The sequence below is a fragment of the Gavialis gangeticus genome, unplaced genomic scaffold, assembly GCF_001723915.1.
Source record: "Gavialis gangeticus isolate Ggan-Ray unplaced genomic scaffold, GavGan_comp1, whole genome shotgun sequence".
NCBI lineage: Eukaryota > Metazoa > Chordata > Crocodylia > Gavialidae > Gavialis > Gavialis gangeticus.
Window position 1 is genome coordinate 977,842 of NW_017729003.1, and position 27,597 is coordinate 1,005,438.

General features: G+C 39.7%; 1 long non-coding RNA gene across 1 annotated transcript; it reads left to right on the forward strand.

Moving 5' to 3' along the window:
• The first annotated feature begins 1,157 nt into the window (after positions 1–1,157).
• LOC109290928 lies at positions 1,158–27,158 on the forward strand. The gene is made up of 3 exons (XR_002095715.1): positions 1,158–1,438; positions 15,821–15,919; positions 23,952–27,158. It is a non-coding gene; the product is annotated as an uncharacterized LOC109290928 (long non-coding RNA).
• The last annotated feature ends 439 nt before the right edge of the window (positions 27,159–27,597 follow it).

The window sequence follows — 27,597 nt, forward strand, 5'->3', positions numbered from 1 at the left end:
GCAGTATCCACCAGTATAAATTGCTGGGACTTCATATTCAGTAGGCCTGTGCGACGTGGCTAGTATTTGCTTTGGATTTGGCCAATTTGGGGGACAGTGATTCAATTCGGTGATTTGAATCACTGTCTTGAATAGATTCGTCGAATTTGATTTAGAGATTTGGCCACTGCCGAATTGGCTGAATCTCCAAATCAAACAGGCCCCATCCCCCACAGGGTCTTCCAGCCCCCCCATGGCTGCTCCACCTGCCCCAGCTCCCGGGTCTTAAAAAAAAAAAAAATCCCTCCACTCACCAGCTCCTGCCAGGCATGGGGGGTGATCACTGCTGCCCCCCACTGCCCTGCACTGCATGGGGGGCTCTGCCACAAGCCCCTGATGGGGCCAGGCAAGGCAGCCATTGATGGGGCTGGGAGAGTGGGCGGGGATTGGGTGGCTCTCAGGGGCTGGGGGAGCAGGCAGGGGATGGAGCCTGGCAGGGGTCCCCCCATGGTCCCCTTCCCTACTTACCAGCATGGAGTCCTGGGTCCAGCTCCTTGTGGCAGCAAGCAGGAACTGCCCAAATCTCTGAATCTCTCCGAATCTTTTCCAATCAATTCAAACCTTTTTACTGGTCTCCCAATTCAATTCAGATTCAAAGATTTTGCCGCTGAAACAGGCTGAATCTCCTCCAAATTGAATTGGCACCTGAAGCCTCACACAGCGCTAACATTCACTGTTACTAAGTATAAATGGCTACCAGGTCTTCGAGATTGGGGCCCTAAATTTTATGTTGTAGTCTAACGTAAGTTATCCCTCTGTTTTGGCTAGTTACCACAGATGTACCAGTTACCAAAGTTTTGCACTCAGTGCAGGTATAGACAGTGATGAACTTACCCCTTAACATTCTCACTGTCTGTGGAGACAGTTCGGCTTCTTGATGCTTAACAGGACTGAAATGATCCCTTAGGCCTGCAAGGCCTAGAGCAGCCTTGACATAAGTAGGCTAAAAGTGCATTCATGGAGTTATGCTATTGTATAACCTGCTCCCTACAGAAAAAAAGGGTCTGATGCAGCTTGTTTTTCTGCAAGAGTCTAATAATAAAAATGCTTGTTATGGATAAAAGGGTTTGTTATGGCACATTCCATCCGTATCTGAAGCAAATGGCTCCTAGTATCAAGACAAAGAGAAAAACAATGATAAAGTGAAGACATACCCCAAGTTGTTGATGAAAAACAGAAAATTAGCCTAACTGGTAGCTACATGACTAAAGGACTATAAATATTACCCACCTTTTCCCTACCCCTCTCTCTCCCCCACTTTTCCTTCCCATACCCTCTTCCCCTTCTTTTCCCCTCACCCCAACAATGCCTGAAAACTGAAGACTTCTCTGCTCCCTTCAAGGAAACTTGTCCTCTCTGGAAGCCTGGCCAGCTCCTGAGTCATATATTATTAGGACTGGTAATATACAATTACTTACTTGCTAAGACTGTATCTTGCTAAGATTACTGAAACTGCTAAGATTATATCTATATGCTTGTTTTAAGTTAATACATTATAATGCTCAATAAAACTGATATATTAAAGAGTTAACTGGGTTGGGCAAAATGAATAGGTCCCTGGTTGGGGTGGGGGAAATGAAGAGGTCCCCAGCTCAGGGGAATAAATAGATTCTCATTTGGAGAAAACTGAAGCACACTAAGGCAATAATCAGTCCTGCTGCTTGCTCTCTCTCTGTCTGGCAGAACCAGATACCACCTGGTTCTTAGGGCAACATCTCAAGCTAAAACAGATTGACCCCTTAGAGACACTTCCTGCAAAGCATGCGTTTCAGTCCTTTAATTATTCTTATGGTTCCTGGCTGAAGCCTCTTTCATTTTTCAACATTTTTCTGGTGACTTCAATCCTTCAGAGGGGTGGGCACAAGAACTGGACATAACATTCCACAAGTCCTCACTCCTGGAACACAGATCTCAAGATGATATTAACTCAATTCCAAACACAAGAGTTAATATAACCTCACAACTCCTTCTCAGGATTCCCCTCTATGTAAGTGTCCATACAGAATTGACCACAATATTACACTATGAGCTTACATTTACATTAAGACTTCCTCTTCCCAAGTCTTTTTCAACTGCTGTTCCCCATGCACAATTCCTCCCTGCTTTTCCTTCATTGCTAGACATACAACTTACATTAGGCTTCATTAAAATGGACAGTCTGCTTGGGTTCCACTTACTCAAGTAAGCCAAACTGTTCTGCATTGGTATCCATTCTTTATTCCTCACTCACACAATCTTTGTCATTTTCAGACTTTCACTGTTGATGTTATAGAGTTCTTTTATACCACCAGAGAAAGGGGGGGAGAGAGACAGAGATCCCTTCTTTATTCTTCACTTGCACAATCTTTGTCATTTTCAGGCTTTTAGTGTTGATGTTATATATTTCTTCTATACCACCAGAGAGAGAAAGAGATGGAGAAAAAGAGGGGTCAAGAGAATGGTACAGGACCCTGATGGAAAAATGCATTCAAGGATGACTCATGCTTAACGAGTTGTTAGTTAGCTAAGTTTTTATTCTGTTCACCAGCATCTATTCTCCATAAACCCTTGCTGACTAGCAGTAATTATATTACCATATTTTAATTCTTTGTTGAGGCCTATTGCAGCAACTTCACCATTTTGCAAGGAATTGTTATCAGGATGACAAACGTATAGTTATAGTAACAGGATTGCCCCTTTTACACTTGCTAATTACTGATAAAATATTAGTTTTCTTTCAGGTTCTCTGTAACTTCCTTGGTATTCCAAGAGCTAACAGCTTCAAGAGCTCCCTAGCCAGGTCTTCTAAAGCTCTCAAATGCAGAATCTTGGGGCTTAGTGATTTACAAGCATCTACCAAGCTCTGCCTACCATCCTCTTAAGTTATCATTGGAGTGGCAGATGTTCCATAATCCTGTGTTAAGACTACATCATTTGAGTTTTTCCAAAATATAGAAAAGATTGTTTTTAATACTTCTAGTCTTTACCTATTTTAAATACTGTCCTGGACTTTCTGGTCTCAGATTTATTACATTCTTTTTATTCCCTCATCAATTATCAGCACTGCCTACCTCCTAACCCAAGTTCATTGCTATCAGCATCTTCCATTTTCTATATACAGCTTGTTTGCTTTTTTAATAGATGTCGTCACCACTTCCCCACAAACCCAGGTTGGTTTCCTAACTAAGGCAACCTTCTCTTTTGATTGGGTATCTACTAAAATGTTGCTAAACAATCACTGATCATCATTCATCATTTTTCTGCTTAAAGTCCCTCAACTGATTGAGTTAACATTTGTTTTCAGTTTTGTAATATGCCTTTGAAAGCTCCAAGTGTACATATTACAGGACTGTATTTATGCAGTATGTGCACAATGGTAAGTCGCAATCTCTAAAATGAAAGCTCCTGCTAAATTTTTATTCTGTGACAGACATCCACTTGCCAAATAAAGTGGAACCTACTGCAGAATTTCCCTTAGGGTAGATACAACACTTTAACAGATCTGTAATATTTAGGATATTTTGATACTGCATCCCTAGACCTTCAGCAGATAACACTCAAATCAAGGTCACTGTTAACCCCCGCCCCATGTAGTAGGCATACATGTTAAGAAAGCTGAAGTGGCCCTAAGCAGTCCTCTGAGGGCTGTAGCAGACACCATCTAATACCTCATCTTGTACTTACATTTTAGGACAATTATTCATAAATCATACCCAAGTTCTCAGTAACTTGGAAAAAAGTAATGCCACTTTTGTCATAGAGCACTGTCTACTTCCCCTCCTTTTTACCTACACTGCCCTTCCTAACTAGGTTATAACTATTGTTTCTACTATACCAGTCCTGGAAATCAACCCACCAGATTTCAGTAATACTAGGTAGATTGCTCATAAACAAGAGATTCCAGTTGTTTTTTACCCAGACTCTTAGACTTGGTAAAAAGCAGGTGAAGGGACATATGTGGTCTGGGGCAAAGGGGTTATCTTGCAGTAGTGGCAACAGTGAGGGAAGTGGCTGCAGACCAGGGAGTTGCCTGCTGTGGCAAAACCATGCAAGTGGTAGCAGGCCAGGCAATCACGGGTTGGGCTGCACAGCCCTCCCTTGCACCTCTACCATCATTGGCCATGTCAACCAGGCCCATAATGTCCTGGATTTTGTGGCAAACAATGCCCACTGCTAGCCACTTCCCCATCTTCTGGAGAAGTTTAATACCCACAACTCCAGTAGTCTGCTGCCTAGAAGACAGGGTTCTCCCAAACTCAGAGCATAAAGTATCTTCTCCCCCACAGAATGTTGAACAATGTCCCAGATGACTAAAACCCTGCGTCTTAGATTTCTTATGTAGTCAGGGGTATAGTTCTAGATCTCCCTCTTCCATCACTTGCAAAATGAGAAATAACTTTTAAGACACATTTAGATATTATGCTCCTTTAGCACTCTTCCAAGTTCCCTAACACAACCTATAATCTGAGAGGGATATCTTGTAAAGCAATGTCTTTAATGCTAATAAGCTTCATTAACAGAAGATCCTCATTTATCAACTTGCATACAGTAATATAGCTAAGAAGGGACTACCAGCCCTGGGTGCTGAACTGGGATCGGGAGGGAGGAATCAAACATAACAACTGATGCATTGCTGACTTAGCCTGGCTGCTACCAGCAGCAGACACCAATGCTGACCCATGAACCACTGCTGCCATCCAGGGCAAAGTGCCCAGGTACATCACTGGCTGCAAAACCTAGCCAGTCTTAGAGTTAGCTATATGTCCTGTATTGGTTGTAGGAAGTCAGCACATTATTCTGCTGTTCCCTGCAGAATTTTTTTTCCATTCTTCTTAGTATAGAAAGATCATCTGTCTTCCTTGGACAACTAAAGATCTTTGGAGCATGCTTAGATGTTCTTAGAAGTTGGGTTAAAAAGTCAACTACCTGTGAATCTCCCAGACCTCTATATTTCATTCATCCAGATTCAGAGATCTTTCAAATTTCCTCCCCAGTAAAGACTTACTATCAATTGGGAGCTTCTAAAACATATACAATTGTTAGTGGTCTGCTTCTCAAGTGATCACAACCTACCCATCCTCATTTGCCTCCAACTGTAGAGAATACAACATCTGTTGATTAGTTGTAAGCTGGCAAATTTCCTCCTTAGTTTCTCTGAGTCCAAGGAATTCCTCGCGAGTCTTGGGAGTCATGCTTCCTGAATATAACCATCTGAGAACACCTTCATTTTTCTGATTCTTTACAGAGTTGGTACTTGTCCTTTCAACTGAATCTTTTCTAGGAGTACAGCTACTAACTTACACTTGATACTTATAGGCAGGAAAGTAAACAGTACATGGCCAGTAGTACAACAGCAGCTATCAAGTGAAGGGCATAGAGCTGCACCTAAAATAAAGCCTCTCTCAAGCCTCTAAGCTCCCTCCAAAATGATCTAATTCACTGCTTATGAGCTCACACACAACTGACCTTACCTTGGGCCTTGTGGCTCAGCTCTACCTTCTCATGAACAGGAAAAGAAACAACCTCTCAGGAGTTTCAAATGGCAAGGGTGGATCAGACACCCAAGGACTGCAGCCACTTAGGAATGAGCCACAGCTACACCCCCTTAAACTATTCTTACTGCACCTGTTCACAGCTCACAAATTCATCAAGCAATTGGCTTTTATCCTAAATTCTAGGCTCCTGAGGGAACCAGCAACAAAATCAAAACAGAGTGGGCTTGTTTCATTACGCTGTAGACTAAGCTAATTGCTCTATTGCTGCTGTTTATTTTGGGGCTGAAATGTTAAATTGTGTTTGATTGATAGATTGTAAAGCACAAATGCAAGGCATTAGGAAGTTTGTCCAGTGTTTCCTCTCTAACATTTTTCTTGTCACAAACAAAAAATGAGTCTTTAAGTTTCTGAGTTGCTCCTAAACTGTGTTGGTATTATTTGAAAAGTCAGCAGGTTTGACGGGGGAGGGAAAGAGACTGACATTTAATTAATTCTTACATGGCACACTTTTCTAGGACAGGGGGTGAGAATAGAGGGTGGGGGGGAAGTCTTAAAACACATGGGATATACTAAATATCCTGCTAATTTCCAATATACATGACAATAAAATGCTTTAGAATATAAGAAATCTGAGTTTCTTTGGGAATGCAAAAAGAAAGTTTAAAGAGGCTGAAGATGCATGATCTATCTATCCAACATCAATATTACAGGAATAGTTTTAATAGCCTTCTTTAGAATATGGACAATAGTCTTATAAGATGTAATATAGGTGACATTTTCCAAGTCAGCCAAAATAAAGGATGCTTCTAGTTAATAGAATACAAAATACAGAAGATGCTTTCACAAGCCATTCCAGGCAATCAGTACCTCACTATGAGATCTGGTCAGTTCAAGTACCTTCCTGTTATTTTCACACACCTAACATTATGTTAACAGCTGCAAGAGCCAGGGTCATAGCTGCAGCAGCTTGGTCTGTATTGGGATCTTTTGATTCTTTTGAGAAAAATCACATGATGAAAAACACTCATGATTTTTCACTCCTTTAAAACAAACCATCTGTTCTTCCTGAGAACAGCACCTGTAGGGAGCAGACTAGGGAGATGCTAGCTGCACAAGAGAGTCAAGTTCTAGTACTGCATCATCCCACTTGCTAGTTCACAAGCACCTGTTGGAAAAATTTAATTAATACCATGGTACTTGCCCAGCTTCATCCTCATTTAAAATTAGGTGCATTATTTACAGATTTAAAAAAAAATACAACCAAAGAAGTCTTTCATCACTTCTTCCAAAGTTTCTAAAAAGAATTTTCTATGCCCTGTGCAGAAAAAACCTTAGAGGTAATCTCCCCCCCCTAAAAAAAAATGAAAACTAAAACTGCAAAGTCATTTAGTATGACTATTTAACTATTAAAGTTAAGTCAGAAAGAAAAGCATAAGAATATCAAAAAGTTGTGTGCCACTCAAGGCAAAACCAGAGCTTGATTTAAAGATTGAGACAAAATCTGTTGCATCCCTGCAGATGGAAGGAAAGACATCTGTTGACTAAAAAAGTTACTGAAATTATTTTGAGAGAAGAAAGTTAGTGTATATATAATATACATGTGTCTGTACACACACACACACACACACGTTCCAGGATAATTCATGGACTACAATCCAGTTTGGAGTTCAGTGAACTCTCCACTTTGGGAAGGAAATTGCTGTTAATCAATTGCAGCAAGCATGCAGGCTCGAGGCCAGTAAGAGGAAAGTCACTTTAATGGGCAAAGCAGATGTTGCTAAACTCATTGCAAAAGTCAGACAGGCTTGGGGCCAAGGGTTGCAGAAGTGGGGCTGATTTAGCCTCCTGGAGAAAACAGATTGCTGCAGAAATGGAATTGTGTGCTGTGAGTGCAATGATCAGAGCTGGACTTAACTAGAAAAAATACAGAGGCTGCAACTCCATTTCTCATGTCTCTGATTTTGTTACGACAGCTTTTAGATAAACTATTCAGGACCAATGTCTCACTTAATTTGCTAGATCCAGTAATTTTCCTTCTTCCAGAAATTATACAGCCCCCCTGAAAATAAATATTATTAAAGAGATGCTACAAATGCCCAGAAGCCACATCCTCTGCTGTTGTAAATTAGCATAGCTCCTCTGACTTCATGAGATCCCTGCTAATTTGGGGTTCCGTCCACAAATGGTCATGAAGCCTGGAATTAAATTTTTTTCCAAACATATAAGCACATATTAGATCTAATAAAAAGCTAAAAGTGGAGTACTGATGAAGGATACTGACAGTACATAATTTGTAAATTTGTACATAATTTTTAAAAAAGGCCCAAATACTTCTATAGTGTTTTCTTCATTCCCCTGCTAGTTTTGTTCTTCACTTGGTATCCCAAAGTGCTACAACTACATACAAACTGAACTGCTTCTTGACAGTCTTTCCTCAGCTGACTACTCACTCCAGAAAGTAGATATGACACGAACCAAGTTGAAGTTCGTGTAAATGGTGTATAGAGAAACACATCAATAGTTTAAACATGATATGTAAAACCCTGAATGGATGAAGTATTTTGCCTGTAGGGTTTTCCTTTAGTTTGGAAGATGACTTGTAATCCTAGTACATGAGATTTTTTGTTTTGAAAAAAAATAAACCTGCCTTATTTTGACCCTGTCTAAATTGGTCCCTCTGATCCATGTTTAGTACTTACTAACATAACCCAAGAGACAGAGACCATGTTAAAAGACCATAATGGCTGACTGTTTAAATTTAGTTAAGATTCCCAGAGCAACGCATGCCATAATGCAAAATACTACCAATGAGCAATCAGTTATAGGAAGAGGTGCAGTCCCTTTTCATTATGTTATACGACAAAGACTGTCACATTGCCCAGCATTGTGAACTTAGAAGGAAAAGCTTTATTGTAATGCACAAGGGGTGGCTTTACACTTCTGCACAATTGAAACTTTAGTGTTGTACTCGCATTTAATACACACACACCAAACACCAGCAAGAGCAGGCAGAAAGCCCAGTACAAAGAGCTTCAGTACAAGAAAACATTGTGTTGTAGCCATGGGCAGATCTAGCATTTTGAAAGGGGGGGTAAGAGGGGTGTGACCCTACGCTGCCCTTCGCTGCCAGACAGAAGTTGGAGAACAGCCTGCTGAAGAGGGGGCTAAACACCTCACTTTGGGCCAGAGCAGAGCCCCAGCCTTGGGCACACAGGAGCAACTCAAAGAAAAAGTACAGTGAATGAAGGAACAGGAAGCAGTCCCTTCTCCATCCTGCAGTGGGAGGTTAGGAAGGCTGCAAACTGATTTGCCGCTGCCACCCTTTTCTCCCATACCTGGAATTTGCAACTGAACCTGGTGCCAATTTCATGGTCTCAATGGCTCCCTGACTCCCCACTACTACCCTCCACTGGCTCAGGCCCAGGTATCGGAGTCAGAGAGCACCCAGGGCAGCTGTGCCAGATTCCTCACAGCTTCCCCACCCCATGCCCCTTCTGCCCCAATGGGGAACTGGGATCTTCCTCCCTTTGCCGTAGCAGGAATCAAAGGAGAATGCAACTACACTACTAGGTCCCTCCTGGATCCACCTTTGGCTATGGCTTTAATCTTTTGCCAAAAAAGTATGCACATTTCCCAGTTTTAGTCCAGGGATAAAAAGTGACTAAAAATAAGACTTTAGAATAGATGCAGATAAACATGTAGTTATGACCCTATAATGTTGAAGAGGGTCTTGCAGGCAGATGTGTAGTACTCTAAATGTTACATGACATTTAGCCATCTTCCTTTTTAGAAGCTTCTCTATTATGAACTCAAACTCGCTGTAGCATGTTTCAGTATGGACAATTCAGACTTTCACAGGCATGTCCCAAACCACATTAGCTCTTATTGTTTAAACTGGCTCTTAACCAGCTGTTAAAACATGCTGTAATGCTATCAAAGCAGTTCTAATTAACTTCCTGCTTTACTAGTACTTCAAAGTATTTCTGAAAGATTTTAAAACAGCATTTTTAGGACACTTAACGAATATATTTACCAGGTTGCTCATCTAAAACTTTGTTAAAAGTGTTTAGGATCCCCAAATTTGCATTTTTTGTTTAAGAAATACAAGGTTAATTTCTTTAATACATTTCATAAATGCATTTCCTGACTCCCTTTGGCATAGTCTATATCAAAGAAGTGCACCAATATAAACTAATAAGTAAAGCTAAGGAAGGACCTAGTTAAGTACCCTGGAAATCACTTATCCTGGAAATCTTCAAGAGGAGACTGGACAGTTTCCTTGCTGGGGTCACTCGACCCCAGTTGTCTTTCCTGCCTAGTGTAGGGGGACTGGACCCGATGATCTGCAAGCTCCCTTCCAGCCCCTTACAATCTATGAAACTACAAGCCTTTGCATAAGCACACTTAAGCTAGTTTAATCCTTGCTGATAGTAAGTTGATATCTGTAAAATACTAGGCACAGTTAAATAAGCTTAAGGCTCTCTGTATTAAGGGTTTGCAAAGGCTTGGGAGGGGTTTTTTGGCCAATTTTGTTTTTAAATTGGCTGTTTGACCTTGTATATTTTGCTGGCATAACCAAAACTTTAGGGACAGTAGTGCACCTCACTGCTATTCAATATGGAGGAAGACAGGCCTGAAAACAAGGACATTTCCTTGGATGAGACAATCTGCTGGAGGTGAATAGGATCTTAATGCCTCCACCTGTCACCTCTCCCAGCACATTTGTGCATGCGTGCGTACACATGCGTACACAGACACACACTTTAGCGGGATCAGCCTAGCAGCTTTTCCACTGGAGTCTTAACTCATAGCTTGGGTCTTTGGCTTCCCTTGCTGTTAGGGCTGTCAATATTGCCATCTGAACATAAAGGGAAAAAGCCTACTTCCATTGAAAACAGTGGGAGCTTTGGTAGGGACTTAAATGGAGCCAAGATTTGACCTAGGGTGCCTCATAACTCTCATTATAAACAACTGTAGCTGTTGTAAGCTCTCCATTCCACATCCTCCCAGACCCATCCTTAGTTACTTACCTGTGGCAGTAGTCCCCCACATCAGGGAAAAGAAGAGTTAAACTGAATTTAGGGAAAGGGGATTGGGGCAGGGAAGGAGAGTTTTCCCAGCACTTCTCTGCTTAGTAAAATAATCAACTTGGAACAATTTTCAGGAACAGAAATTCATTAAAAAAAAAAAAAAAGGCTTAAGGAAAGGGTAGCTGTTCTAGCTTCCCTAGCTATTGTTTTAACCCTTCCTCTTGGTGACTTGATATTATTCAGACAATCTCTTTACAAGGAAATGTAAACGGATCAAACTCCAAAAGTAAAAATTCACTGGTCAAGCCAAGCTCTAAAATGAACTGATGAAAAGTATACGTTTAGTAAAATGTTTGCATAAAATTGACCTACATGTACACTAAAACAATTGTCCTTAGTGGCTGTCTTGATTTTCTTCTTAGTAGTAAAATGTAGATGTCTTATTTAAAAAGTTTATAATATATGATACATCTCTCAAAAATATTGTTTCTACAGCATATGTCCCTTTTTCCAGGACTTAATTAAAATTGGTTTGATCAGACACTATAACATTTACTGCATTATTGCCAGCTTCAGCTAAAATAAACACCAAAAATCAGATTCCTGACTAAGAGAGACTGGCTGTAACAGGCTGTCAGCTTGAAATGACTCCTGGGATTTGTCATTTTGTTGGGTTTTTTTGCTTACTAGAGTCTTCTTTGCATTCCTGAAGATTCCCCTTTGATCTATAGTATATTTTTTGGTCTTAAGACATATGCTTATGTGTTTATTTATCCATTTGTTTTGATCTTTCCTGGTCATAGATACATTTTCCCATAGACAAATCTGCCTCCAAAATCTGTGTGCCGGCTTCTCCATTATCATCCAAGTTAATTAACACATTTTCTTAGCTTTAAAACTGAAATATTTAAAAACTTCCTCATGTATCAGTTTGAAATGTATTTGCTAGGGCTCCCTCAATCCCCAACACACTTAACCCTACACATACATGAACTCTTGCCATGCTTAGTTCCACCCTGCCCTTTCCCCTGAAAAAAATATTCATGACCAAAAATAGAACATTTTCCATTCTGAGAAATAAGCAACATCCATGGGAATTCAGGGAGTGATGTTGCTCCAAAATATTTCTAATGGACACTCATGCAGCCTACAAAGTCACAACCCTGCTCTGGTGTAGTTGCAGTGCTCAATCTCCTGAATTCCATTTTCATTTGCCGTCAGAATTCTAAGACATATTAATTGCCACCTGGAGAACAATGAAAAAACATCACACTGCCTTTTTTGCCACCAGGAAAAATGCTGGTCTTCTCCTGAGGAATTATTCTGAAAGCAGTTCCCCTAAAGTCAATTAATCAATCAATCAATCAATCAATCAATCTGATGCACGAAGTTGAGAACACAAGTCTTACTCTGCTGGCACTGTATGCAACAATTAGCACTTCTTAATATCTTTACAAAAATATGGATTTTAAACAAGGAAGTACTTCAAATGGCAATAACACAATAAATTATTGCCATCATACTACTAAGTTATACAAGAATCAGAAAAAGTACATTTTGTATATAGGAAGAGTGGTTTTATTTTTGTTGTTTTGTTTTTTTAAGTTTCCTCAAAAAAACTTCTAGGGACCCCAATATATATTCTATTACTAGCCAACGTCATAACTTGGAGGAATTAGCTGGTTGGAGTGCGATCCATATGAATCCAGTGCAAACTAGTTTTGAAAGGATCAAGTTTAAAAAGCTTCACTAATTTAATTAAAAATGCTTTAAGAGGTGTGCAAGGGGTGTGACCTTACAAGAAGCAGAAGTTTCAAACACTGCCAAGGTCCTTAGGCCCCATTTTCAAAAATGGAAGACAATAAGGAGCTTAATTCCCATTTTCTTTCAGTTATAAGCAACTAGCTAAATTAGTTTTAAAAATCCCTCTTCACCCTCTGCAAGCTGGCCTGGTGACATTCTACAGCAAAACCTAGGAAACCCAATCAGGAGGAAGTTGAGTTGACCAGAAAATTCTACAACATTGACATTGGGCATCATCTATTTGTCAAAATGAAAACTTTCTGGGAACATTCCAGTTGGGATGAAACTTTTGCATGAAAGTTCTTAGTTCCAGGAAAGGATAAATTAAAGGAGAAAACTGAAAAGAGGAGGAAGAATAGCCAATATTCAGTTTTTAGAATCAAGGAGACAAAGATGTTACATCTGACCAATATGATTGTCTTCTATGACAAGAGGAATGGCTCTGTGGATGTGGGGAGATCAGTGGAAGTGATATACCTTGACTTTAGAAAGGTTTTTGATGTGGTCTCCCATAATACTCTTGGAAGCAAGCTAACGAAGTACAGGTTGGATGAACAGACAGGATGTAAGATATTGAACTGGCTGGATCACCATGTTCTGAGGGTAAGAGTCAATGGCTTGATATCTAGTTGGTAGCCACTCTGAAGTGGAGTGCCCCAGGAGCCAGTCCGGGGGCCAGTTTTGTTCAATATCTTCATCAATATGACCTGGAAGGTGAGAAGGAGTGCACCCTCAACAAGTTTACAGATGACACCAAGCTGGGCAGGGGGAAAGTAGTAGATATGAAGGAGGGCAGGGCTAGGATTCAGAGACACCTTGACAAATTGGAGGATTGGGTCAAAAGAAACCTAATAAGGTTCAATAACGACAAGTGCAAAGTCCTGCACTTAGGAAGGAACAATCCCATGCACCAGTACATGTTGGGGACTGACTGGCTAAGCAACAGCTGTGAACAAAAGGACCTGAGGGTTACAGTGGACAAACTGAATGAGCCAACAGTGTATCTTTGTTGTGAAAAAAGCTAATGACATACTGGGCTGCACAGGTAGGAGTGTTGCCACCAGATCATTCCCCTCTGTTAGCACTGGTGATGCAACACCTGGAGTACTGTGCCCATTTTGGGGTCTCCCGTTACAGAAAGGATATGGACAAGTTAGAGAGAATCCAGCAGAGAGCAATGAAAGTGGTTAGAGGGCTGGGGTACATTACTTCTGAGGAGAGGCTGAGGGAACTGGGGTTATTTAGTTTGGAGAAGAGAAGACTGAGAAGGGATTTAATAGCAGCCTTCAACTACCTGAAGGGGGGTTCAAAAGAGGATGGAGCTGGACTGTTCTCAGTGGTGACAGATGACAGAACAAGAAACAACTGTCTCAAGTTGCAGCAAGAGAAGTTTAGGTTAGATGTTAGGGAAAACCCTCCCACTCGGAGGGTAATAAAACACTGGAACAGGTTACCCAGACAGGTGGTAGAATCTCCATCCTTGGAGGTTTTTAAGACCTGGCTAGACAAAGCCTTGGCTGGGATTAATGTAGTTGGGGCTGGTCCTGCTTTGAGTAGGAGGTTGGACTGGATGACCTCCTGAGGTCCCTTCCAACCCTAATTTTCTATGATTCTATGAAATTCAAGTTCAAATTGCTATTCTGGCTGATTCAGTCTAAAGATCGGAACTTGAGTCTTGCAGAACTGAGGTAAGTGTCCTGATCACTGGGCTTTAGCTATTCTTGCATGCATCTCATTTTTCGCAAAAAAAATCTCTAAAGAGATTTTTGGTCTGCTCCGTCATGGTTTGGGAATATTTCTCAAGTCTTCAAAATTTCAGAGGATGGAAAAATAATTTGCCATCCACTGTTGCTAGCAATAACAGAATGCTACAGGAAAGGGCTGAAAAGATACCGTGGGCAAGACTAGAATCATCCAAGTACAAGGATATTAATAACATCAAGTGAAATGGCTGCAAGCGTAGGAGGGCCCTGAACAGCAGCATAAGGGCAGAGGACACAGGATTCCACTCACTTCCATTGCCATCCATTAAATGGCTGCACAAGTCAACATATATATCAAGGCTTCTGGCCCCACACACGTGTGGAAGATGAAAAAACTCCATAAGCCTTCATCTTCAGACAGACCTCAAGGGAAGGTGATCCTCCTGCCATTCTATCCAACCGCCACTCTTGGCCAATGTAAATGGGAGGCAGGGAAAGTATTTCAATATGAGACCTGGTGGTCAGAGTGAAAAAAACAGACTTATTTACTTCACAAATTACCTACAAATCTCACTTTTAAAATAGGCAAAACATGAAAACCAGAAAATATGAATGAAAATGCTAGAGAATTCCAGCAGACCTGTTGACTCTTACATATGCTTACCGCTGCTGCTTTTGGGGTTGACATCTGTGAAATGCTGGCAGAAGTACTTGGCTGCCAGATTAAATTCCAAACGTAGTTCAAGCCCCTTATTTGGTTTCTTATACAGCCTCTCCCCAAGTATTATGCAGCTATACTGTTCTGTTACAGCACTCGTGATAACCCAGTCACCTCTACAATTTAATGCACCTCCTTTTAGTTCTCTCGACTAAATCATCATCTTCAGAATCTGCATGGGAGGGGGGAGGGGGGGAACAACAGCTCTTTCCAGACACCCACATGCCTCACAATCACACTTGCCACAAAAGACCCATGTGGACAACCATCTGCATTCACATCTCTGCACTGAGCTGTCCCATTATCCATCTGTTATACCACATCTATACTCTTTCATGACAAGAATGCCCCCCAAACATTGCTTCCTTAAGACAATGTGACGGTTTCCAAGTAACTCAGTTTTCCATTTGCAGACCAAGTTAATTTAAAAAATTGTTTACTCAAACTAGAAAATTCAGCAACAACCTCCCCAACAAGCGAAACAAACAGCCCTCCCCCCCCCACAATTAAAGTAGTAAAACAAAATTTGGGGGAGGGAGGGATTCTTCCCCTTCCCCCAAAACCATGTATACTTCTGGTAATCTCAGTTTTAAATGAAAAATCTTTTAAAAATGAAAAATAGCACCTACTTTGATTTTCCCCCTCCCATTTTCCAAAAAAAATTAATGTGCAAGATATAAATTTGCTCAATTGTTTTGGTCACCTGTGTTTTGGCAAAAACTTTTCACCCCAAATTTTTACCCACATCTTGTCCTTACCTTAATAAAGAGGTCTTCTCAGATTTTGGCAGCTTCTATATCATCCGATAATCTCTGACCAGAAATCATGCCTAGTGTCCACTTCCATATCAGAGAAGGTATTACTGGACTACTTTCATAACATCTTCCTAGACTGGATGACATTTCCACACAAGACTTATGGTCAGCTGACATTTGGAGATCTATATTTCACAAGTGACTGACTCTTCCCCCCTATGCAGTTTGCTTCATTCACCTGTTTCTTTCCTGTATCTCAACCTCCCGGTAAGATCACCTTCAGTTTATTTTACTGCAGATCCTTATGAAGTTGACTCCTGCTAACCTGACATCCCATGGAGGAGAGAAAATAAAAATTAGAGGAATGGATCATTGCCAGCAGATTTATCAGCTTCCAGTAGGTATTTTGTTTTCAAATTCAGACAGCTTGATGAAAGCATTCATAAAAATTGTCCATTCCTGAGTTTGGGGGGGGGGGTGTTGTTTTTTTGTGGGGGGTGAAGGAGGATGAAGGATTGTCTCACTGAGTTCCAGTTATCAGCTTCTGAGGGAAATATGCTACCTGGCTGGAGCAGATATGCACAAGATTGTGCCCTCATATCCAGTCACCACCTCCTGTGACCACATTTATATGGTCCTGAAGGAAGGGATAAACAGGCATAGTTTAGCATATTTATAGCTCCCTAAACAATACCCAATATCTTGGTATGTATTCAAATGCCACCACTGACAGCTATAAAACATTAGGTTCCTCTTCCTGTAACTAAGCTACTCCAGTTCTGAAAAAAGTTGGACTCTACATCACCAGGCAAAACGTAATAAGCTCCTCACCATGAAAGGAAGTTTCCTTTTTCCACTTTAATTCCTTTGTAGTGAGTAGGACTAGGACTACCAGTTAACATTCTAGGCAAGTCCATTCTGTTCGACTGGACAAGTCCTCCTGCCACACACAGCAACTCACATAGCCAAACCTTTGACATTTATGCCACTACAGATCCTGAACCACCAAAGTATTTTCTCAATTTATCTTTAACAGCATCTTATTAACCCTGATCAAGGCCATCATTCTTACAATCCACTATTCAATATAAATATTCCATTACACCATTAAGTTACCCAGATTAGACTCTAATGCCAATTCATGGTGTACCCAGGACACTGCAAACATTATTAGCACTAAGTCTGACAGCGCTAACCACTACCCTTAAGGAGTGAACTCCTTTATTCTCACTATACACCTGACTGTTTAAGATATTAGCTCTTTTGTACCATGATAAACTAGTCAAAAACTAAGTCTCTAGGAGGTCTAATGGCACCTGAATGGATGCCTGGCTGACCCTCAGTAACAACTCAAATTCCACAGCTCCTGTTCAGAATGACATCAATTTGCAATTACTAACAGACAACCACATCATTTTTGTTTACAGACTCTTCTTTTCCTTCCCAAATCCAACTGGTGCACACCACTTTCTTTGTTGTAAACCCTAAAACCAATGTTCTCAATGAATTCAAATCAGCTTTTGAGTACAACTCCCTCCACTGCATTAACTGTCTAACACTTCAAACCTCAGTATTTTAAATGTGTCTTTTAATAAACTGGGTCTTGGCCATGGCCAAAGAGGTAAGAAAATATTATATACAAAGCAAAAGCACTAAGGGCTGAAATTGAAAATGGACAGATAGTAGTTCATGTAGTTATCTTCTTACAATACCCCAACTTGCACACGTATTCCAATTTATTATCAATATTAACTTATGTGCAGCCTCACATGTGTACACTGCATACGTTGCAAGACACTTTTGTAGCTATCAAGCAAAATTCCTAGTCTGGTTCATCATGAAAATCCATCCAGTTCAGCGTTTCCTGCTCTGGATAACATCTCTGAGAAAATGAGCAAAACTACTGATAAAAGACAGAGGAAGCAAATGTCTGTACAGAGCACATCTTCCCTCCATTTTATGAAATCAGGTCAGAAACATGGGGACAGTTTACATGTTTGTAAGCACTCCTGGAAGAGGGTCCAGTAACCATAACTGCCTTGGGCAGAATGTGGTCAGTAGGATCAGCCACACAATTCTCACCATGCTTTACGCTACGCTTGTGAACTTAAGAGATAAGCTTCCAGAAAAGACGAGAGATTCCTTGACCATGAAATGAGGAAAATACTGGAGCCTATTCTTTTGAGGAAATGTGCCCAGGTGAGGCCCTCTCCATGGAGTAAAAAGGACCAGATCTTTTTGATGTTCAAACAGGTCAACCTGTGGATATCCCCAGTCTGGGAGAAAATGATCTGTAGAGCAGAGTACATGGGCGATTGGTGTCACCTTAGTCAGGGGAGCACCCTCCCCTCTCCCCCCACAGCCAGTCTTGCCTACAGGGAGCAGAGGGGGGAATTCACTCAGGTACTCTAGATGTCCAAGAGGTGCGTGGGCAAGAAAATGTTATTGATCCACAGCAATAGCAGATAAGAGCAATGCAGGCAAAGCAAACAAAATAACCCTCCCCCCAATTCTATACCTACCAGTTCCAGCATCCACAGAAGAAAGGTATGTCTGGGCCAGTATGTAAGCTTCACCCTGTGGTTCTTTCTTGCATGTCAGATGTCATAAGCCTGGAGATTGAGGGGGGGGCACCCCCCCATCCTCCAATAGGGTGGGTGAGACAGGTTGGTGGTGCACCTTCTGTCCATGGTGGTCTCAGGGTCCCCCTTGGGGATCCTTGGCTGTTCTGAAATCCACCTTTTGTATTTTCTCTCTCCTCCAATGAGTCTTCATTTCTGGGTACCATTGATTGTTTTCCCTGTGGTCGTCATACCGTCCACATTCTGTGTCATGCACACATTTCAATTTGGTCATTTACTGGTGTCTTCATTTGGGCATACCCCAACCTCCTAATTTGGCCTGTCAGCCAAAACCAGAAATCCTAGGGGGATCTGCAGGTGGTTACCAAGAGAGAGCCAACAGGGAAAGCCTATCTTTTGTTATGGATTTTCAGGGAACAGTGTATTGCATGTCTTCAATTTCCCAGCCTGTTTGTCTGCTGGCTTCAGACACAGCGGGCCTTGAAGGAAACTTTGTCACAAACAGGCTTTTAGAAGCCAATTAACACTTGCCATTCCCCTGGACCATTATTCTAATGCACATCTACTCATCAGCCAATTCCAAAAAGCAAATCTCTAAATATCATTTTATAGCCGTCAATCCCACCACCGAGGCATCTGTCATGAGTGACAGTCAATGATAATGGTTAGGAGGAAAGAAATGGGATCCTTGTGCAGGACCTTGTTGGCTAGGTCCTTATACTATGCAAGGAAAGAGCAGACCATCAAAAGTTAAACTCCATACAGGCAGGTGCATGCAACTGAAATGTGGTCTGATATGACTACCTGCACCTACATGATTCATGTGGAGGATGAAGATGAAAGTGCTAGCATTTCATTGGAAGTCCCAGTCAAGGATAGTACAGAAGTAGGAGCAGAAGACAGTGCCTGTGCTTGTCTTGTGGCAAAAATACACTTGGTATTTTTGTTCCCTTTTCCGGGGAGATGTGTAGAATCAGAGAGCAAGAAGAGATCTTGGAGGGCATACAAAGTCTCATCCATGTTACAGCTGTTAAGTTCTGCCCTTTCAAAGGAGGTCCTATACAAGTACTTTAGGAAGCTTGAAGTCTGGAAACCAGGATGAATATTGCTGTGGCCTTAGAGCATGAAGCAGTATGTGCAGCTAAGAAAAGTATTTGTTATATCCAAATCAGCCTGATGTGAAATTTGGCCATGAACTATCCCTTCCAAAAGCAGGCACTGAATGCTTCTTTTGAGTATAACAACAGCCTATCAGTAATTTGTTTCAGGCTCAAGCTCTTAAATAAAAATCATACTGGGCCAAAGCCTGGTATTTAGTAACTCAAAACTACAAGATAGCACGAATAATTTTCTTCCTAGCAAATCTACTCTTTTCAGCTTCTTACTTTTGGGCTGCTTGCCTTTTTGCTGGCCATGGAAACATATGCAGGTGACAGGGAGAGTGTATAGAACACTGCATCTAAAAAAGGGACCTGATTTCCATTTGTCACTCCTCCCTGCAATTGGAGCACAAGTGGCAAATATCTACCATATAATTCTTGTATGGTTTGTTATAGGCTTGTTGATGTAGAAGGATGCTGTATTGGCTGCAGATTGCTGAACCTATGTGGGTTGGTTCTTTGACCTCAGTAGGAATTTCCAAGGTTTTGGTGACACACTTCATGTAATCTGGGAAATCTTGGGACATAGTCTGTCTGTGGAAAGCCTACTGCCTTATCAGGAAAGGAGCCACTTTGTGGATGAAGGTCAAGCAAACCCTTCATCCTGGAGATGAGATCAGGTTAATCTTATTGTTTAGGGAGACCCAAAGGCTGAGCAGAGAAGAGAGGGCTTGCAATGTTAAAGCAGATGAATGGAGATCCTAGCTGGTACGATTTGTTGCTAGAACCCAAAGCCAAAACTGACACAGTTGAAAGACAGAAAAAGGCTACTAGAACCAGTGATGTGGAAACCAGGAGACAAATTGGTCCAGTGCTCTGTGAAGACAGAGAAAGTAACAGACTTCATTTCCAGCAGGATCATTAGTTCGTTCAAAAACTGTGAACCAAAATGGCATTGACAGTAAAAGCAAATGTCCACTGAGGCACACCATGTCTGAGTGTAACAGTTGATGCATGTGCAGAAGCTAATGCTAGACTGTTGGATCTATTCTGCGTAAGTGTTGGGGAAGCCAAAAATGCCTCAGTTATCCAAGTTTTCTAGGCACTGAAGACATGGGCTTCCCGGAAACAGGTTCTGGAGTTTTGGCACCAAAATGTTGTGTCTGATTCATCACAAAGGATTTCCATGGAGAACTTTGAAACAGGGGTCTCCTTCTGGAACAAGCAGCTAAATCTGCACTAACGTGAGGAAAACCTGAGGACGGCCCCCTCAATAGCTGATTTGTACTCTTGCAGGTTTTGTGAATACCCAGATACTACAGCCTGGCTTCCTGCTTCTTCTTGGCCCGATTTACAAGTAGTGCAAAGTCGTCCCTCCCCTCCCCTCCCCCACATCATCATACCTGTCAGGGGGCAGGAATAATACCATCACAGGAAGAACATAACTTCGATGTTCTTAGGGGAACTTGAATGTGGCTTACGGGAAACCAGATCAACAGTTGAAGGAGGTATCTGAGCACAACCAAGGGAAACATGGATCTTGGAACCTAAGAAATGCCATGGAAAAAAAAACATGAAGCAAGAATTAACTCCCTAGGAGAGTTGAAACAAAGGAAAAAAGTGAAGGAATGAAAACAAAGCCAGGTTCTAAAAGCAGCTCTGGACAAGCTGCAGTCTGAATGAGACTACAGAAGCTCCATTTTGAACCATGACCTCTGAGAAGAACTGAGAAACAGGGAAAGTGAACTTCCTTTTAGGCTCCTTAATGTAAAACAACAAAAGAAGTGAAGGCAAGCATGCAGTTAAAGAAAAAAAATCAGAGTTTGAGTGCTTGAGGTACACGCACATCTACTTAAAAGATGTGGATGGACAGCACACATAGGACAACTAGCGCAATCCATGCAGAAAACTGAATTGCTGAAAAATTGAGCAAACTGTGTTAAGAGCCAAATACTCAAAAGTTAGCAAACATCTCAGTACATAGGCACATCATTTCTTATTACGTTGGAAGTTTACATGCACCAGCTTGTTTCACATGCATCAAGAATTAAATCAGGCAGGAGTAACACATGTATTTCATTAATTCACATAGTTCTAGCATTTTCTTGGTCATCTCTCAAAGAAAAAAAATGCTGTCAAACCAAAGAGTGTAAAGGAGTTATGTTTAAATACTGCTTTCAGATTAAAATCTAGAATTCTCCATGAAAGTAAAAAAAAAAAAGAAAACTTTGTTCGGCAGTGAAAAAGAACTCACCAGAGACCAATAATAGCCATGCAAAGGCAGAGCAAACAACACAACAGGAAAAAAAAAGGAAGAACCAAGAAGCACAAAAAATAGTAATTCTCATTTCAAGCAATACACATTGCTTATAAGAAAAACCACTCTTTCCTTGTCTGCTTTATACAGATGTTTCTATTATATAAATAAGGATTACTAATGAAGGGTGGAATAAGGAGGAGGGGGTACATTTATGAAATAAAAGGAAATAAAGGGCAAAAACAGGTTAACAAAACTCTTTTCAAACATCACAGAACAGTAATTCTAATTTTTGAACTTAAGCAACACTCTGGAACCTGCATAGAGAAGAAAGCTAAAAGCCAATACTGGCAATTTTACTTTGGCTATATTTGTATCAGGGAGCATGTTCCCAGTGCTGAGCTCCTTAATTATTTTTCAAATGAGCTGTCTGTAAATGAAAGCTTTGTAATTATTTTAAAGTTTTATAAATGCAATTTTAATTTCAAGTTAAAATCCACAAAAGGCTTGGATATTATATTTTTGCTTTGGTATTCTTTCTTTGTTCTCTTCAATGTTCACATCTATATACAATATATGCATACGACAACAAAAAGGCAATGAAATACAATATTGGAATAATACTTATTTTCCAAATAACTTCAATTCTTGTGTAAAGTAAGTAGACAGCTTCAGTGGGCTGGGAACATATCTCCTTTTATGGCTATAAAATACCTAACATATAGGTGGTAAAACTACTGAAAACTGTTTCTTTCTCGCACACTAGAAAGTAAGATTTACCCACTGGCTGACTGGCATAGAAGGTTGAAAGAAAAAAATATACAGGGTAGTAGGTTAGATGCTCACAAATTCAACACAGCATAAATGTACACACAATGAGTGAACTAAGAGAAAAAAAGGCAAAAGCGAAAAACAGACAAACAAATGTACTTTCTACCTTAGCTGCATAGCACCTTTTAAAACTCCCTCTACTCCGTTTGCTCATAGGTGGGACCCTGAATAGTTTTCCACTGCTGGCTACCACCTAATACCCACCATGATTTTACTAGATACAATATGCAACTATATATACACACATTCTCTTAAAATACATAGGATCATCTCAACTTCTTTAAAGCAACATGACCAGGACACAATGAGGGATTCCTTTATTGGCATATACAGTTAGTTTATAAACCAAGACATCACTTTTTTTTTTTTAAGTCTCATTTAAACATCAACTATTCCACCTATTTTAGCAGGATTTTAATCGTTAGTTGTGATCACAATTCAGAAGTGATCCCATGACTACTTATTTGAGTTATAATTTATATTAAAAGAAGCAATTATTACATTTGGCTGTAAGTTGGCAATGCATGCCTACATAAGCATATTACCAGGATAATGCTTTCACATTGCAGCATGGAGACTCACAGTTAAGGCACACTGAGAAGTTTGCACTGCGTCTGCCTAGGCTTCCCCTAGCCCATCTCTATATAATAAAAAATGATTAATTAAATCTCAAAAGTGCTTGGGTCACTTCTAAACAAAAACAATTATTCCAGGTAAAAATGAAGGAACTCCAATCCTGAAAGCACTGTCACACATTTGAAGCCAAATGCTCTTTTATCATTTTTCCTAATAAAGAAAACTAGGAAAAGAAAAGGGAGGGACTATAGCACAAGGTAAATGTTAATGGCTTCTAAATGTGTTTTCTGTGAAATGTAAATGATAATTTACAAAGACATTAAATTAATGAATGGAAGCAGTATCAGAGGAAGTCTCTCAAATGTGCAGTGTACTTAAGGTTTCACAAGTGGTATCTTTTCATACTGTTTTATGCTGAACAGAAAGCTGCATCTTTGACTCTATTCAGAGTCAGAAATACATATAAAACTAATTCAGAAATATATCTGTCCTGGCCAGCAACAGACCCTCTTTAAATTAAATGTTCTAAATCTCTTTTAGATGCTCCTCTCTGAACTTAGTACACCTTGACTTCTAAACACTTCCATTTATTCTTGTTTCACATGAAAACAGCCTTAGCACAATTATATTATTTAACTTTTGCTTAAAGAAAAAAAATTGAAAATAAGGAGCATGTGGAACTCTCTACAGGAGACTATTTCCCTGACAATAACAGATATTTAATCAAGTTTGGTTGTGGAAACCTTAGAATAGATAAACACACAGTAAGAATTCTGCAACACTGAAGTAGTCAAGGATTCCATTTGTCATTTCTATTACCATATAGAAATAGTGAATTGCTATAGCACCGAGAACACCATTTTTCTCCAAATGATCTCCAAAGCAGTAATCTAATCAATTCTTGAAGACATCTCAACCACATGCATATGTTAACACTTTAAAATTAAAAATGGGCAGTAAGGGTTCAGTAGTAGAACATATTTTAAAAAAGAAAGAAGTTGTGCAATTTTCATAGTTTAGAGCCTTGGTAAGACATCACCACACGCTGAATATAAAAATATTTTCTTTTCCACCTTTTTCCAGAGCTAACCTGTCTGCAGCAACCTTGTTGAAGATATCCTTCAGACAAGCTGAAAATGAACAGAATACAGTATTTCTTCAAGCAAATACAAAAAATCTATTTTGAAACATGACTGTTTCAGACAGACCAGTGAGCAATACATTTTCTAAGTTTTTTAATACAAAAAATATATTAGTCCACTAGAAAAAGACATCCTGAAGAACCTAAAACGACTGGAATTTAAATTAATAATTGTATGTCCCCCAACTGATTAAAATGGTATTTTCCTGAGAAAGTCTGTTTTCTTGTATAAAAAGCTTAAAGGTTATTTAAAATAAACGGGCATTTTTACACGTGCTCTGGGACACTGCATCCAACATTTTAATTAGTCAGCCATGCTAATTAAAAACTCACGCACATCATGTGTCATCATCCCCATGTGCCCCTGCACTGAAAAAATGGCGGCAGGCACTTTAAACTAAAGCTCATGATGTGTTTTATTTCAGTGTCCCACCACCATTTATCCAGCACAGCGACATGCGGGGATGCTGATGTGTGACGCAAAAGGCTACCAGAGCACAGCTATTTCCATGCTTCCCCAGACTCTATTATTTGGGTCTGCTCCAAAGCTCTGAATTTCTAGCACATCTGAGCAGGCTCCCTGCACGTTTATAGGAGCCCAATGTATCTTGTGATAAAATGCTGATGTGAAAACCACAACATCAAAAGATGTGTGTTGCAATTCATGAGGGGCATCAAACTGAAAAACTGAAGTTGATACTGTAATATTCAAAATAAATGCATGTCACATGTCTGATCCCAACCCTAGTTTGTTAAAAATAATTTTTAAAAATCTAAAAAATTAGAAGGCATTTTAACATGCAGTTTCATATTTTTTCTCTAAAGCCAAAGAACTTCTTTTAGAGAAGTGCTATTTTTGTGATGACATTTACTCTCTATTACTTAGAAGTAAAATGCAACCTGAGCAATTTATATTAAAAACTTTAATAAAACACCCACACAATGACAAGAATGAGACTTTAATCAGTTTTAAGTGGAGTTTTAACACTAAGAGATAAAGGGTTGTTAAACACAATAACAAACGGACATCTGATTTGTATGAGGCATTAACCTGTACATGTCATATTTGATTTTTGTGTATCCTCAGTGCATAGCATTACACACAGAGCCACTGTTGCACAGCACAATAGTATTTGAAGAGGCTGAATCAGAGTAAGGCTGCTTAACAGACTGATTTTTTTAGTATATAGAGTGTATATATAGAGAGAGTGTATATATGTGTATATATGCACTCCATATGAAAACAGACTGAAAATCTGAACTGGCAGAGTAAGAGGCAGCTCTGCCAAACATTGCAGTTAAAGCCCCTTTTAGTGCACAGTTCCACCCCTTCCATCTGCATGCATAACACTTTTTAACAGTATTTAAAGGTAAACGAGGCACTTTGTGGCAACCACAGGCATCGTTAACATATTGCACAAATTTGCTATAACTAAACATGGAACTTGCACACTGGCACCCTATTTTTTTTAAAGCTGAAACATTTGATGTTGAATGTAAACTCCACCTCAGTTTACAACTTGTGCCACACCAAAGTATTGTGATGGTATTTATAGAACTGCCCTTTAGTAACTGTGGCAAAAATATTTCAAGTGGGGCTACAGATGATTTAGGGATGGTACAGGGCCTAAGAGTAAGCTCTTAGAAAAGTGATGCTTTCAAGTAATTTAGACATGTAAGCTGCTGCACGTCCAAGAATTTAAGCATACAGTCCAGAAACTCAAAGAGATTACCTATAGAATGCATCTCAAGCTAAGAATGAATACTGTCATAAATAAAGTTTTGAATAAGGACTAAAAAACCTTTCAGTCATAGTAATTCTTGTCAAGTTCTATAGGGATGGTAAATGAAATAAAGTATAATGCCATTTTTCCATTTCCAATGACTACACCATAAAATGTAAGCAAGGCATCTCAAAAAACACTGAAACATTCAAAATCAAAACCCTCATTCAGACCTTCACATTCCAAAGGAATAACAACAGTGCAAAAGCCCATTGTGTCTTATTTCCAATCTGGCCCTTAGCGTTACATACTGGAATAATACAAATTAAAATTTGATATTATGAGCCCAAAAAATGGGACATAGGACAGTGTCAATATCCAAGTATTGTAAAGCATGAACATTTTTGTTTATTAGCCAACACAACTTTCAACTGTTAAAAAAAAACAACAGACAAGGTGAAATATGAATCAAAGGAAAAAAAAGTTAAATGTCAGGTCTCAAGTTAACCATCTCCTGCTGGTCAATTGCATCATGGAAATTATGAGTACTGGACCAGCATTCATGATGTTAAAATCTTATCTAATTAAACCTACAAGTCAGAAAATATTTCATTAACTTTGTTAGATGTTTAGATTATGAATGTGATGAGCAATATTAACCAACAGATTAAAAAAAAAAAGAGCATGTTACACCGTTGTTTACCAATATTATTTATATGAAGTCCTGCCTCTTCTCGTTGCAATTCATGATTAATGCTGTTGTACGGGGGCCCTACAGAATTCAGATAGCTGCTAACTAGGTGAGAACAAAGTTTGCATCAATAGGGTAATTAAAGTGGGAAGAAGAAATGTAACTTTTGGATTCGCTATTCAGAATGCTTCAAGGTCATGGAGAATTTTATACTAACCAGAATTTTAACAGTTACTTCACATTTGTATACAACAGTAGTTGTACTCTGTAAGTCACCTGCAGTCTGGGCACATCAATTACAATATTCAAACATGAAGCTCGGTCCCTAATACTGGCGCTCTCTCGCTCGCTCTTTCTCTCTCTCTCTCTCTCTCGCTCTCTTCAAACAAATGATACAACATTGCCAGTTTAGAAATCTAATTCTTTTAATAGCAAACAACATGAGATAGAATATTTGGGACAAATTTTATTTTTTAAAAAAAGTACACATCCTTATATCTGTCCAGTGTTGAGAATTTATTGCAACACTGGCTTCCTTTATACCATGTGTAATGTCTTTTTTTTTTTTTTTAAACATTGTAGGTACTAAATATTCAAGTAAAATTCCCTAACAGTTAACGACATTAAAAAAAGTGTGCAAAACTGCAAAACTCATTGTAATAGAATGTGGAAAGTGAAAGTGGGGGAATGGCTGACAGATGTTTGATTGAATATATGCATCATAATCTTTAAAATAAAACACTAACCTGTAGAATCTCAAATTGAAATTTCCCGTGCACCATTACAAAATATTTTATATTTAATGAGAAAAAGCTTGCAAGGCAGCATATGATGTATTCACAGCAGGTATATGATTGAAAAACTAATAAAATATGTGTAAAATGTTGACTGGTGTATGTACTAATAACATCTGACTTTTAGCACTGGCCTTGATTACACAGGAGATGGAGCAGCCGTTACAATTGAGAAAAAACATTTAATAATTCATTGTCAATTTTTATAACAATTTTTTCAAACCCAGTTTGGGTTGACAGCCTCCACATTTGTATGGTTAAGTCATTGTTACTATGTTTCTTAACTGTGACCCCATTATTTTAATATCCCTTCATTTGTGAGTCTTTAAGATGTTGTGGAAGGTTCATTCCTGTACCCCCTTTATATACTCCCTCTAGC